The sequence below is a fragment of the Pan paniscus genome, chromosome 5 (assembly GCF_029289425.2).
Source record: "Pan paniscus chromosome 5, NHGRI_mPanPan1-v2.0_pri, whole genome shotgun sequence".
Lineage (NCBI taxonomy): Eukaryota > Metazoa > Chordata > Mammalia > Primates > Hominidae > Pan > Pan paniscus.
In genome coordinates this window covers 22,080,477-22,096,058 of record NC_073254.2, presented here as the reverse complement: position 1 = coordinate 22,096,058, position 15,582 = coordinate 22,080,477, and the positions used below count along the sequence as shown (strand labels likewise).

Below are 15,582 nucleotides of genomic sequence, written 5' to 3'. Positions count from 1 at the left end.
TGCTGCATTTACAGGTGTGAGCCACTGCGTGCAACCAAAATTATTTGTAAGTAAGATTCCTAGAAACCACAGAAGAAAAAAATCAATCAATCCAACCTCTTAAAAAAAATTTTTTTTTAAAGATTCTTGGAAAACTTATCTTCCAAATCCCTATCACAGACAAAGACATATAAGGGCTCCTGAAAATTAATAAGAAACTGGACAAACTCAATAAAATAATGGGCAAAGTAGCTCATAGAAAAGGCTCTTCACATCAGAAAATCTGTCAACTTCTCTCATAACAATAAAATGCCAAGTTAATGGCCAGGTGAGGTGGCTCACGCCTGCAATCCCAGCACTTTGGGAGGCCGAGGTGGGCAGATGACTTGAGCCCAGGAGTTCTAGACCAGCCTGGCCAACATGGCGAAACCTCGTCTCTACAAAAAATACAAAAATTGGCTGGGTGTGGTGGTGTGCACCTGTAGTCCCAGCTACTTGGGAGGCTGAGGCAGAGAATCGCTAGAACCCAGGAGGTGGAGGTTGCAGTGAGCCAAGATGGCACCACTGTACTCCAGCCTCAGTGACAGAGTGAGACTCTGTCTCAAAAAAAAGAAAAGAAAAGAAAAGACAAAGTTAAAACCCACCAACTGAGACACATTTATTCATCATTTAGTTTGGCAGGGTGAAAATGTTAACAACATATTGACAGTATCTGGGGACAGGAGCATTCATCCATTGCTGGTGGGAGTGTAAACCCACGCCTATATCTCTGAAAGGAGACTAGAAAATATCCACCAAAACTACAAGTGCACATACCCCTTAATCACAATCCCACTTCTAAGAATTTAAGCCTACAGATAACCTCCTGTATGGGTGAAATCATGTATGAAGGAAATTATTCACTGAAGTCTGAAAGGATTGGAAAGAACCAAATTTCCATCAAGAGTGGGCCAGTTAAGCTGGGCTTGGTGGCTCACACCTGTAATCCCAGCACTTTCGGAGACCGAGGCAGGAGGATCACTTGAACTCGGAAGTTAGAGACCAGCCTGGGCAACAGGGAGACCCCAGTCTCTACAAATAATTTTTAAAAAATTAGCCAGGCATTGTGGCATGTGCCAGTGGTCCCAGCCACTTGAGAGTCTGAGGTAGGAGGATCACCTGAGCCTGGGAGGTAAACGGGAGAGTCCCCTGGCCCCCCTCACAGGGGATGTGACAGGGGTGCGGCTCTCTGTTTGACCGCCCACTGCAAGCTCAAACTTCTTGCAGGAGGGAAGCATGCAGATGGGCAGGGGCATGAGCCACAGCGAGCACTTTGGGCTCCAGCCCTGCAGTAGTGTCTGGGGGTGGGGGGGTGCCTGCAACCCCAGTGTCCCAATGCTCTTTTAGTTCTGCCATCCACAGACAGCTTAAGTATCAACCAGCTCAGGGCCCCTCTGCCTTTCTGCAAGGGCAGAGGGCCAGTGTGACAGCTTTCTGTATTCCAGGTTCTTGTTTAGCATCCCAGAAGAATTGGATCACACATGGACTTGAAGGATAAATGTGGGGCTTTTATTGAGTGGTGGAAGTGGCTCTCAGTGGGATGGATGGGGAGCTGGAGGGGGAATGGAGTGGGAAGATGATCTTCCCCTGGAGTTTGGCCGTCCAGCAGCCGAACTCCTCTCGACGTTCAGACGTTCCTTCTCTTCTCTCTTTCTCTGCTGCATTGTTCCGCTGTTCGTCTGCTTGTCTCCTCATCTCCTTGTCTCTCTCTGGAGCCTGGAATTTGGGGTTTATATGGGTACAGGATAGGGAGCATGTGGGCCAAAAGTCAACTTTTGGGGTGCAAAAACAGAAATGCCTGTTCCCATTTAGGGCCATGGGTATCCAGGCTTGAGGGTGGGGCCTTTGCTGGGGAACTGTCCTCTTCTACCCAGTATTTCCCTGTCTCCTGTCCATAGTAGGAGTTTGATGCCACAGTGAGCCATGATGATCACACCACTACACTCCAGCCTAGCCGACAGAGAGAGATCCTGTCTCGAAAGAAAAAAAAAAAAAAAAAAAGAAAGAAGAAGAAGAGTGGGCCAATTAAACAAATGACACATGTAATCCAAAGGCATATGTTTGGACAAATGGCAGAGATCTACATGCACTGATATGAACAAGGTTTCAACCAAATGTGTTGGCTAGTGAAATAAGCAAGGTACAGAACCATGTGAATGTCACTATTTATTTAAAAAAGAGCAAGGGAAGAATATTTGTTTGTACTTATTTGCTTGTGTGCACAAAATCTGTGAAAGTCACACAAGAAACTGGTAATATTGCTTACTGTTTGAGTAGCTGGGGAATGACGAGGATGGGAGAAAGAATTTTCACTTTATATCCTTTTATATATTGAATTTTGAATCATGTGACCGTAATACTATTTCTAGGAAGAAATAAATAAATAAATACAAACAAAATGAGTAGGGCCAAAGTTGAAAAGTATAGTCACACAAACACAACATTTTTTAAAAGTTGAGATAGTAGTCACAAACATAAAATTTACCCTTTTAAAGTGTACAGTTCAGTGATTTTTAGGTACAGACACAGGTGTACAACTATCATCACTGTGTAATTCCAGAACATTTCCATCACCCCAAAGGGAAACCCTAAACCCTTTAGCAGTCACTTCCCATTCCCTCTTCCCTCTAGTCCCTGGCAACCACCAATTTGTCCTCTGTACCTATGGATTTGCCCATTCTGGACATTTCTTAAAAAGAGAATCATACAATATGTCATCTTTTGTGGCTGGCTTCTTTCACTCAGCATAATGTTTTCAAGATTCAGCTATATTGTTGCATGTTGCAAAAGAACTTACTCATTTTTAAGGCTGAATAATAATCTGTTGTTTGCATACCCACATCCACTTATTAGCTGATGGACATCTGAGTTGTTTCTACTTTTCAGCTATTGAGAATAATGTTTCAGCCAGGCACGGTGGCTCATGCCTGTATTCACAGCACTTTGGGAGGCTGAGGCAGATCATTTAAGGTCAGGAGTTCGAGACCAGCCTGGCCAACATGGTGAAACCCTGTCTGTGCTAAAAATACAAATATTAGCCAGGTGTAACACCTGTTACAGGCATGCACCTGTAACCCCAGCTGCTCGGGAGGCTAAGGCAGGAGAATCACTTGAACCCAGGAGGCGGAGGTTGCAGTGACTGAGATTGTGCCATTGCACTCCAGCCTGGTGACAGAGCAAGACTCAGTGTCAAAAACAAAAAAGGGAGAATAATGTTTCAGAAATGCAAAATTTTGATCCACATCCATTCCAAGATATCCTAATACTGAAAACAAGAATTGGGTGGCATTACTGCCACATGATGGATCTCTTCTATATACATTTTAAAACACATTTAAAATACATGCTGGTCTAGCTATGAAGAGTCCAAGTTGGCTGGGCGCGGTGGCTAACACCTGTAATACCAGCACTTTGGGAGGCTGAGGTGGGTGGGTTACTTGAGGTCAGTTCAAGACCAGCCTGGCCAACATGGTGAAACACTGTCTCTACTAAAAATACAAAAATTAGCCGGGCGTGGTGGCGCATGCCTGTAATCCTGGCTACTCGGGAGGCTGAGGCAGGAGAATTGCATGAACCCACGAGGTGGAGGTTGCAGTGAGCCGAGATCGCGCCACTGCACTCCAGCCTTGGTGACAAAGCACAACTCCATCTCAAAAAAAAAAAAAAAAAAAAAAAAGGAGGCAAGCAAAGAGTCAAAGTTTCACTTAAGGCAAATCTTTTCTTTCCTGTTCCATACACCTCTCACCCACCCTCCTCGGGTGTTCTCATCTTTTCCTTTCTCCTTCTGCTGCTGCTGCTGCTGCTGTCCTCAGATGCCCTTTCTCTCTCCCAGACCTTCTCTCCTCTCCCTCCTACAGAACACCTTTACCGTGCATTTTTTCATTCTCCCGTCTGTTTGCCAACATGCACAATCATCATTGCCAAATTAAGTCATCCTGGAAAAAATTAAAAAGCTGGCCCACCCAAGCTTTATTTAAACAGTCATTTTTGCCATGAGCTCTTTGCCTGTAGGCCAAGAGGTTTGTTGAAACCCGTCCTGTCCCCAGTCTTGGGGAAGCGTGAAGCTGTGGTATTTTTCAAGCCCTGGCTTACTGAGCGCCAAGAAACTCAATCTTGCTTTTTTTTTTTTTTAAGACTAGTTGAAGCTGGTCAAGTGGAGCACTGCGGGTGGAGAACCAAGACTCTCTTAACAGAGATTAGGGTCAGCAGCAACTGGACAATGTTTAGCTCCAGATAAGTTCTGGAAGAGCTGCCGGGCGCAGTGGCTCATGCCTGTAATCCCAGCACTTTGAGAGGCCGAGGTGGGCGGATCACAAGGTCAAGAGTTCAAGACCAGCCTGACCAACATGGTGAAACCCCGCCTCTACTAAAAATACAAAAATTAGCCGGGTGTGGTGGTGCACACCTGTAATCCCAGCTACTCAGGAGACTGAGGCAGGAGAATCACTTGAACCCGGGAGGCGGAGGTTACAGTGAGCGAAGATCGTACCACTACACTCCAGCCTAGCCAACAGAGGGAGACTCCGTCTCAAAAAAAAAAAAACAACAACAAAAAAACATCTGGAGGAGATCTAGAAAAAGTCACACACCTGTGCAGACACACAACACACACATACACATGCACATATGTGAGCCCTCCCGAGGAATCCCTGCTGGGAGTCTCTCCTGGGAGTCAGAGTAAACAAAACCAAATCAATAACACAAAAGATAAGGGCTCCCAGTCTTTCATTGCCATCTGATTTCCAGAGAGAATTCCACTCACAGGGGGAGAGAAGGCCGAATTTATAAGAAAGGCATCCTTAGGAGTGAAAGGTCAGTTTCAGATCAGTTCCTGTTCAGAATATGAGGCCATTCTACTATGGCCTAAATGAAACTCATGTGGGTTTTAAAATTATATGTGGTAGCCGGGTGTGGTGGCTCATACTTGTAATCCCAACACTTTGGGAGGCCAAGGCAGGAGGATTGCTTAAGACCAGAAGTTGGAGACCAGCCTGGCCAATATAGTGAGACCTTGTCTCTATAAATAATTAAAAAGTTAGCTGGACATGGTGGTGCATGCCTGTGATCCCATCTACTTAGGAGGCTAAGGTGGAAGGATCACACAATTGAGGCTGCAGTGAGCCGTGATGGTGCCACTACACTTCAGCCTGGGCAACAGAGCAAGATCCTGTCTCAAAAGAAAGAAAAACTAACAAAAAAATAAATTTTACATATCATTGCCCTATCAGTGGCTAAAATATTTTTTTATTTTTTGTTTTTATTTTTATTTTATATATAGTTTTTGAGACAGAGTATCGCTCTTGTCACCCAGGCTGGAGTGCAATGGCACAATATCGGCTCACTGAAACCTCCGCCTCGAAGGTTCAAGCAATTCTCCTGCCTCAGCCTCCCAATTAGCTGGGATTACAGGCACCCACCACCACGCCCGGCTAATTTTTGTATTTTTAGTAGAGACGGGGTTTCGTCATGTTGGCCAGGCTGGTCTCAAACTCCTGGCCTCAAGTGATCCACCCGCCTCGGCCTCCCAAATTTCTAGGATTACAGACGTGTGTCACCGTGCCCAGCCAGTGGCTAAAATATTCTTTAATGGAAAATAGACACATTTTTTTAACCTGCATCTTTTGCTTTGGGAGCGGCAGTGTCATCTCCCCTGCACTACTGGGACAGTCCTAATTGGCCTCTCCTCCTCTCATCTAACCCAGTCCAGTCCACCCTACACAGCGGCGCAAGCTGACCTTCCCCCCACATTGCCCTGTCAATCCCCTGCTCCAGAACATTCTGTGACTCTCTGGTACCAACAGGACAAAGTCCCAATTCTCAGCCTCGTGTGTGGACAGACAGGACCCTGGCTATCTTTCCACAATCCTCCCACACACACCTGACTCCAACCCAACAGGCTGACTCCCTTTCATCTGAACACTACAAGCGCATGCTAGCCCCACACTCTCTACTCTCTGTCTAGAAGGCTCTTCATTTCCTCATTCAACAAACATTTACAAAGTCCTCACTATGTACCAGGAGGCAGACTTTACAATGAGACAGCTCATGAGGGCGGCCCACCGGGAATCAGGCAGCTGTGACCCCCGTGAGAAGTGGTATGGGGCTGGGGGCTGGAGAGCAGAGTTGGGGGTTGGACAGAGAAAGGCAACTTCAGTTACACTTGCCAAGCACTTTCTAACAACTCTGTTATTTAGGAATAGATATTGGAGGTCTGAAAAGGACACGGAGAGCCAGCGAGTGACCAAGGTCTGAGGCAGGAAAATAGGGTCTGGAGGCAGGGAACATAAGGCCAATTCACACTTCCGCTATGACAGAAAATATCCTCTCCCTAGTAAATGACTTTGGAACATTACTTCAACCTCTTCATTTACATAGGGCATACCCCAAGTCCTCTACAGGGTATTTAAACTCCCAGAAATTCTGTAACGGGGCCTTTGAGCCCCTATGCTCAGGCCTGCTCCCACGATGTCGAGTGTACTTTCTTTTTTTTTTTTTTTGAGATGGAGTCTTGCTGTGTCACCCAGGCTGGAGTGCAGTGGCACAATCTCAGCTCACTGCAAGCTCTGCCTCTTGGGTTCACACCATTCTCCTGCCTCAGCCTCCCGAGTAGCTGGGACTACAGGCACCCGCCACCACGCCCGGCTAATTTTTTTTTTTTTTTTGTATTTTTAGTAGAGACAGGGTTTCACCGTGTTAGCCAGGATGGTCTCGATCTTCTGATCTTGTGATCCGCCCGCCTCAGCCTCCCAAAGTGCTGGGATTACAGGCATGAGCCACAGCGCCCGGCCTGAGTGTACTTTCATTTTCAATAAACCCCCTTCATTTCTTCCTTGCTTTTGTGCGTTTTGTCCAATTCTTTGTTCAAGATGCCAAGAACCTGGACACCCTCCACTGGTGACAGGTCTATGTGCCACAGCACACCTCACGAGGCCACCTCCGCACAGAACCTTCCCAGATCAGGGCAACCCTAAGTGACCACTTCTGGGGAACAGAGGCTCTTCCGTTCTGTTTCCTTTGGCCAGGAATGACGGCAGGTAGCCTTGTTTGCAGTGTTTCTAAACCTTTGCATGCATGTTCCATCTTGCTCCCCAGCTGGACATGTTCCTGTGGGCAGGGCATAGTTTCATCCACACTAATTTGTACCGAGTAGGCAGTCAATAAAAATATCTGCTGAATGAATAGTGAATGAATGTACTCACAGCACCTGGCTATCCATCCAAAGCCATCCATCCAAGAAATAACTACAACCTAGGGTAATTAGTCTTTCTCACTTCCCAGGGCTGCTGGTTAGATCAATTCATTTGTGTCCATAATAAGAATTGAGCTCTTCGGATGAACAACACTAAATCTTGCTGGCTGAAGAAGAAAAGGCTTACAGCAGGGGTCCGCAGCCCCCGGCCGTTGACCAGTATCTGTGTGGCCTGTTAGGAACTGGGCCGCACAGCAGGAGGTAAGCGTAGGGTGAACAAGCACTACCGCCGGAGCTCCACCTCCTGTCACAACAGCGGTGGCATGAGTCTCATAGGAGCACAAGCCCTATTGTGAACTGCGCGTGTGAGGGATCTAGGTTGCGTGCTCCTTATGAGAGTCTAACTAATGCCTGATGATCTGAGGTGGTGGTTTCATCCTGAAACCATCCCCACCCTCCCATCCATGGAAAAACTGCCTTCCACCAAACCGCTTCCTGGTGCCAAAAAGGCTGGGGACGGCTAGCTTACAGAATATATTTCACCCAGTAATAAGGGCCTCCATGAATCTCTTTAATGTGTGTATAATGTCTCCTTTAAACTCAAAATATAAGCAGTGGAGAGCCCAGAACGAGGGAGAAAAACTCATTTTTCCTCTTTAGGTATCTTTGTCTTCTTGCAGTGTCTAAAATGATCTCTGAGCACTGCATATGCTTCAAAAAATAAGAAGAAAAATCAAAGAAATGTACAAAGTAATGCACAGCTCTGAGTTGGCCTCTTCCTGCAGGGTGGGGCGGGCGGCTCCCCCAACTTGTTCTCCAGGACACCAGAGGACGGAGGAGTGTCTCACTCAGCAATTAGGGCTCCCGGAGCCACACCCAGGCCCCCAGCACCCTCCTGCTTTTGTTTCTGGGAGAAAATGCTGCTGAGCACTGACGAAATCTGCAAAGAGATTAAAAATAATTGAGGGAGATCCTCAGTTTTGCTCCCCTCGCCTTTCCCTCGGGGCTGCAGCTGCCTGCTCCCAGGAGGTGCCGTGCAGGGTGGGAGGTGGCTTTCAGGAAGGGCAGTGGGCCCGGGTGACCACACCCTTCTTCTTTAAGGCTGTCCTCCTCCCCAGTTTGGGGACACTGTGTTTTCCTTTTCCTCCCGACTCTCCTCCTTGCCAGTTTTCTGACCCTACCACCTTCTCCCACCCACCCCCATGCTCACGGTCCTACCTACCTTGAAGGTTGACAGCGTCGTTGTCTTCCCTTCTGACTCTTCACCCTCTGTCTGGGTGACTCACTTATTCCTATGATGTCCAGTAGCACCCCCGTAAGGGGGACCTCAAATCTTCACATCCATTCCCACATCGGCCTGCTGATCGCTCAGACTCATTGTTTCCCAAAGGATCTCATTTTGTCTCCAGTTCTGACTCTCCGTTGATTTCCCATCTTGACCACTGCCTACCCAGTTACTGTCCCAGTCGAAACCTGGGCGCCATGTGACGACTCTGCTCCCCTCTCCACAGCTACACAACCGCCGTGTGCTGTCGGGTCTTATCCTTTCCACCCCAGCTCCCATGGCCTTTGCTCCTGTCCCCACTTTCTCACAAGCTTCCCATGGGGCATCCCTGCCTCTATTCTCTCAGTCCAATTTCCACATTTTGGTTGAAGGGATATTGCTAAAATGCCAATCTGATTATGTTCTCCCCTACTTAAATTCCTAAAGTGGAATCGTACTGCCCAGAGCAGTGATTTCTAAGTCTGATTGATACATCTGGGAGCTTTAAAAAAAACAGAGATTCCGAGGGCCCAAGAAGGGCTGAGTCAGGATCTCCAGGGAGTCTTAGGAGGTTATTCCTGCTGTGGAGTGGATTTTGAAAATTCCTTGCCTGAAGAATCATCTTCAGATCCCTTCAAAGGCCCCTTCCCCACCACACATCCTACTCTTCAGACACACTGAATGATTTCATTTCCCCACTCTCTGCATGAGCTGTTGTGCTATCTGATGTCCTCTCCAACCGAAGGCTTCCCTGATGCCCCCAGGCAAGATCAGTTCCATCCTCCTTTGGGCTTCTTTTGTAGCTCCTAGTCAAGAAAACTTCTGCTGTACCTCTCATCACGCTGTCCCTGTATTGCAGTTTTTAAGAAGATGTCTCTCGGCCGGACATGGTGTCTCATGCCTGTAATCCCATCACTTTGGGAGGCCGAGGGGGGTGGATCACTTGAGGTCAGGAAGGAGTTCGAGACCTGCCTGGCCAACACGGAGAAACCTGTCTCTCTACTGAAAATACAAAAATTAACAGGGCATGCTGGCATGTGCCTGTGAACCCAGATACTGGGGAGGCTGAGGCAGGAGAATTGCTTGCACCCGGGAGGCGGAGGTTGCAGTAAGCCCAGATCGTGCCATTGCACTCCAGCCTGGGTGACAGAGTTAGACTCCCTCTCAAAAATAAATAAATAAATAAATAAAAAGATATCTCTCTAGCTAGATTACAGACACTCCCCAGGGGAAGTCTTTTTTCTTTTTTTTCTTTTTTTTTTTTGAGACGGAGTCTCACTGTGTCGCCCAGGCTGGAGTGCAGTGGCACAATCTCGGCTGACTGCAAGCTCCGCCTCCCGGGTTGACGCCATTCTCCTGCCTCAGCCTCCCTAAGAGCTGGGACTACAGGCGCCTGCCATCACGCCCAGCTAGTATTTTTTTTTTTTGTATTTTTAGTAGAGACGGGTTTTCACCGTGTTAGCCAGGATGGTCTCGATCTCCTGACCTTATGATCTGCCCGCCTCGGCCTCCCAAAGTGCTGGGATTACAGGCATGAGCCACCGCGCCCGGCTTTTTTTTCTTTGGACAGTGTTTCGCTCTTATTGCCCAGGCTGGAGTGCAATAGCACAATCTCAGCTCACTGCAACCTCTGCCTCCCGGGTTCAAGAGATTCTCCTGCCTCAGCCTCCCAGGTAGCTGGGATTACAGGCATGTCCACCACACTCGGCTAATTTTTTGTATTTAGTAGAGATGGGGTTTCACCATGTTGGTCAGGCTGGTCTCGAACTCCTGACCTCAACTGATCCACCCGCCTTGGCCTCCCAAAGTGCTGGGATTACAGGCATGCACCACTGCGCCCGGCTGGGAAGTCTTAATAGCGTTGCGTCCTTCCCCTGTTCAGCAACACTGGCACGTAATTGGTCCTCAATGAATATGCACTAAATGCATGACTGGATGGAGTTAAATACGAGAACACACATTATTTCCACATATGGAATTTTATAAAGATGGAATAAGATGGAATAATATAAAGAGCTACAAACAACCATTACAGTTTCTGAAGTTTGAAAATTTCTGAAACCCCAGAAACTTTCCATTTTCTGCCTAAAATCTAAAATCTCCCTATCATTGCTATGAGCCTGTTTGTCCCAAGATCCTCAACTAAAACCACCAGACAGATGCAGACAAAGCAGATTTAAAAAACAGTAATAAACCGAGCCAGGCGCAGTGGCTCATGCCTGTAATCCCAACACTTTGGAAGGCCAAGGCAGGAGGATTACTTGAGCCCAGGTGTTGGAGACCACCCTGGGTAACATAGAGAGACCCCGTCTCTACAAAACATTAAAAAAAATTATCCGGGGATAAGTAGCACATGCCTATAGTCCCAGCTACTCGGGAGGCTGAGCTGGGAGGATCGGTTGAGCCTGTGAGGCTGAGGCTGCAGTGAGTCGAGATCTCACCACTGCACTCTGTTCTGGGTGACAGAGTGAGAACCTGTCTCAAAATCAACCGATTGATCAAAACTCTGCTTTTTATTATCATGGGCTGGCAATTCCAAACAATGTCAAGAGAAAATGCTTCCAATCCTTCTGCTCACCAAGTAAACCTGCCCTCTCGTGATTCCTTTTATCATTGTCATGAAGTGAGGACCTGTACGACCTTTAAAGCTTTATCAATGAGAGAGAGATTGAATAGGAAAAGCTATGGATGACTGAATACTACTTTCTCCTTTACCTTCCTTGGCCTGACAAGATTTTGACAATATAGACATGAAAGAATTAAGACATTTAGTTTTTTTGAATTTTTTTTAAGAGCATACACCAATGAAATAAGATTTCTAGTCATGTTTTCAGAGTCCTGTAGCCCGAACTACAAATTACTATGTAGTTAAGAGGAAAGATAAGTAACACACCACTCAACTGTAGTTCAGGGGAAAAATAGGTAACGAATGCACACACCTCATTTTCTCTCCTGAATTACCAAAACCACCCACAATAGACAGCTTAAGAGAAAACTGCGGAAAAACGTACAAGACAAACGTTAGTGGTAGGGCAAGTAACTAACCTGAGAAAAGCCGAATGCTAGATAGAAGAGAAAAGCTAGCAGCCAAAAAGCCTCAACCTCTCGTAAAGACGCAGCACCTGGTAACCCTGAGAACTAGTGTGTCCAGAATTAGCGGGTTCTTGGTCTACACTAATTTCAAGAAAGAAGTTGCAGACTGTTAACAGTGTTTTGAGTTGTACAATGAGTGTTACAGCTGTTAAACACAGTGTTGCCTAGAGTTTGCTGTCTCACTAGCTCAAGAATAATAGCCGCAGACTTTCACAGTTAATGCTACAATACTTAAAGTACCGTATCTGAAGTTCCTTGCTCTTTTCGAAGAGCTCATAGCCCACAATAGGTTCGAAAAAAACCCCACACACTTTCGCAAAAAACCGCTAGAACTCACAACTAGCACTCTGAACCTTATTTAAAAAAAGAAAAAAACAAACAAACAAAAAAAAAACAAACTCATCACCCCATACGAAACAAGCTAATCGAATTACCGGGGCTACCTCGGGCACCCTGCTTTTATTCTCTTATCTGGCCCCACCCACATCCTGCTGATTGGTCCATTTTACAGAGAGCCGATTGGTCTGTTTTACAGAGCGCTGATTGGTCCGTTTTGACAGGGTGCTGATTGGTGCGTTTACAATCCCTGAGCTAGATACAAAAGTTCTCCACGTCCCCACTAGATTAACTAGATGCAGAGTGTTAATTGGTGTATTTACAAACCCTGAGCTAGACACAGAGTGCTGATTGGTGCATTTACAAACTTTGAGCTAGATACAGAGTGCCGATTGGTGCATTCACAATCCCTTAGCTAGACATAAAGGTTCTCCAAGTCCCCACCAGATCAGGTAGACACAGAACGCCGATTGGCGCATTTACAAACCTTGAGCTAGACGCAGGGTGCTGATTGGTGCATTTACAAACCTTCGGCTACATACAGAGTGCCGATTGGTGTATTCACAATCCCTTAGCTAGATATAAAGGTTCTCCAAGTCCCCACCAGATCAGCTAGACACAGAGCGCCGATTGGTGCATTTACAAACCTTGAGCTAGACGCAGGGTGCTGATTGGTGCATTTACAAACCTTCGGCTACATACAGAGTGCTGATTGGTGTATTCACAATCCCTTAGCTAGATATAAAGGTTCTCCAGGCCCCCACCAGATTAGCTAGATACAGAATGCCGATTGGTGCATCCACAAACCCCGAGCTAGATAGAGGGTGTTGATTGGTGTGTTTACAAACCTTGAGCTAGATACAGAGTGCTGATTGGTGCATTTACAACCCCTTAGCTAGACATAAAGATTCTCCAAGTCCCCACCACACTCAGTGAGCCCAGCTGGTTTCACCTGGTAGATATCCCACTGGGGCCCCAGGTGGAGTTGTCTGTCAGTCCCGCCCGTGGACCCGCACTGTTTAGTCCTTTGGGTGGTCAATGGGACCCTGTGCTGTGAAGTAGGGGGCGGCGCTCGTCCGGGAGGCTCAGGAGACTCCGGCTGCGCAGGAGCCCAGGGCGGGGTTAGGGCGGGGTTGGGGCTGGGGGCTCAGGCATGGTGGGCTGCAGGTCCCGAGTCCTGCCCCATGGGGAAGCAGCTAAGGCCTGGCAAGAAATGGAGCACAGCCGTTGCTGGCCCAAGTGCTAAGCTCCTCACTGCCCGGGCCGGCGGGGCCGGCCGAGCCCAAGCCCACCCAGAACTCGCTCTGGCCCGCAAGCGCCGCGCGCAGCCCCGGTTACCGCCCCTGTCTGTCTCTCCATACCTCCCCGCAAGCCGAGGGAGCCGGCTCCAGTCTCGGCCATCCCTGGAAGAGGTCCCACAGTGCAGCGGTAGGCTGAAGGCTCCTCAAGCACGGCCAGAGTGGGCGTAGAGGCCGAGGAGCTGCCAAGAGCGAGCGGGGGCTGCCAGCAGGCTGGCATCTCTCACTAGCGGGGAAGGAAGTGTGACTGGGTTTTTGAGGAGGAGCTGTTAAAGATGCTTTTAAATTCCAGGATCCCTCCCCGACTCCTGGACGGGCCCTTTCCCACTGCGGCACAAGCCTGGGGACAGATGTATTTTCAGGAGAGGGGAAGGGAGAAGGTCTCTGCACTAGGGACCAGGGGCACAGCTGCGGGGGAGGACCCGAGAGTCAGTGGGGAGGGTGGTGTGAATGTTTACACCCTAAAGAATGCAGCAGCATACCACCGAAGTCTCTAATATCAAGGAGACCCAAGGAAGGGGGAAAAGCAACTTGGGGAAATGGGACACTGCAGAGAAAAGATAACTTCCAGAACCCCCTCGAGTATTAATAAGGGAAACTGACCTGTTTCTAGCTAGAGACTCAAAACCAAGTCAGGACAGCATGTTTTTAAAGCCAGATGACAGCAATATAGAGAAAAGAGAGTGTATTCATTAAAGAAGAATGCAATGAGGTTTTTTGTTTTGGTTTGGTTTTTTGTTTTGTTTTGTTTTGAGACGGAGTCTCGCTCTGTCGCCAGGCTGGAGTGCTGTGGCGTGATCTCAGCTCACTGCAACCTCCGCCTCCCAGGTTCAAGTGATTCTCCTGCCTCAGCCTCCGGAGTAGCTGGGATTACAGGCACGCGCCACCACGCCAGGCTAATTTTTTTATTTTTAGTAGAGATGGGGTTTCACCATGTTGGCCAGGGATGGTCTCGATCTCCTGACCTCGTGATCCGCCCACCTCAACCTCCCAAAGTGCTGGGATGACAGGCGTGAGCCACCGCGCCCGGCCCACAATGAGTTTTTTTAAAGCAGCATTCAAGAGAACGAAGAAAGATCTATTGGAAATTAAAAATATAATAGAAATGAAAAGTTCAAGGTAAAATTGGAAATCTCCCAGAGTAAAATGACAAGGAGATGAAAAATAAGTCAAGGAACTGGAGACTTGATGGTGGAGAGATGAAGAGAATCCCCGTGTGACGGGAAAAGGGGCCTGCCAGATGATTGCTGGACAGCAGCGTGGGAGCAACGAGCTCGGAGGGTCTGCATGGAGACCAAACTGGGAGGATATGTGATGAAAATGAACCTATTGGGACAGGACCCAGACAATGAGCAGAAAGTTTGGAATTGAATTAGCCACAGCAGACAGAAAAGTAGGCAATTTTTTTAAAAAAAGGACAGTTGTTAATTTGGGGGAAACTTAATAGCTAAGCACAAAAGAAAAAAGTAGTTGCAATATTACAAGATTGGCTCTGAACACAGATAGTCACACTGACACAAATAATGGAAATTGATGTGAAAACTCCAAGCTACCCGGGAGACTGAGGCAGAAGGATGGCTTGAACCCTGGAGTTCAAATCCGCTCTGGGCAGCATAGGGAGACTCCGTGTCTAACAAAAAGTAATAAAAGTTAAAACATAACTGGGGATGACAGGCAAGAGGACAGAAGTGAAAATATGTGGAGAATGAAGAACTAAATCTTCAACTTTCATAGAAGAAAATAACTAATGTTTTAAACTGATATAAAGCAATACAAGCTTGTTAATTAAATTTATCCAGGTAAATACCAAAATAATCAGTTAAAAGAACATAACTGACACTAGCAAAGGAGAAATTGGGGAAGTGGGTATAGGGGAAGTGGTCCGGAAATGGGTATAGGGGAAGTGGGTATAGGGGAAGTGGTTTTTTTTAACTTAATAATTTGATTGACTTTGAAAAATAAGGGCATGGCATGGTGGTTCATGTCTGTAATCCTAGCACTTGGGAGGCCAAGGCAGGCAGATGGCTTGAGCCCAGAAGTTTGAGACCAGCCTGAGCAACACGGTGAGACCCCATCTCTACAAAAAATACAAAAATTAAGTGGATGTGGTGGCGTGCATCTGTAGTCCCACCTACCTACGAGGCTGATGTGGGAAGATTGATTGAGCCCAGGAGGCAGAGGTTGTAGTGAGCTGAGGTCGAGCCACTGTACTCCAGCCTGGGTGACAGAGTGAGACCCTGTCTCAAACTTTTTAAAAAAAGAAAAATAAGTACATACATATACATTTGACAAAAAGTGAAACGGCAATATTGGATGTTTTTGCAAGTGGAAAAAATGTTTATTCTAAACTAAAGTAACTTATTAATATAAAGTTTAGACCTTTT

The 15,582-nt window shown here is 47.2% G+C and overlaps 1 long non-coding RNA gene across 1 annotated transcript; it reads right to left on the bottom strand.

The window, feature by feature from the left end:
• Window positions 1–1,505: 1,505 nt before the first annotated feature.
• LOC134730570 (uncharacterized) lies at window positions 1,506–14,472 on the bottom strand. The gene is made up of 2 exons (XR_010112378.1): window positions 13,262–14,472; window positions 1,506–1,988 (listed from the first exon to the last, which is right to left on the bottom strand). It is a non-coding gene; the product is annotated as an uncharacterized LOC134730570 (long non-coding RNA).
• Between the last annotated feature and the right edge of the window lie 1,110 nt (window positions 14,473–15,582).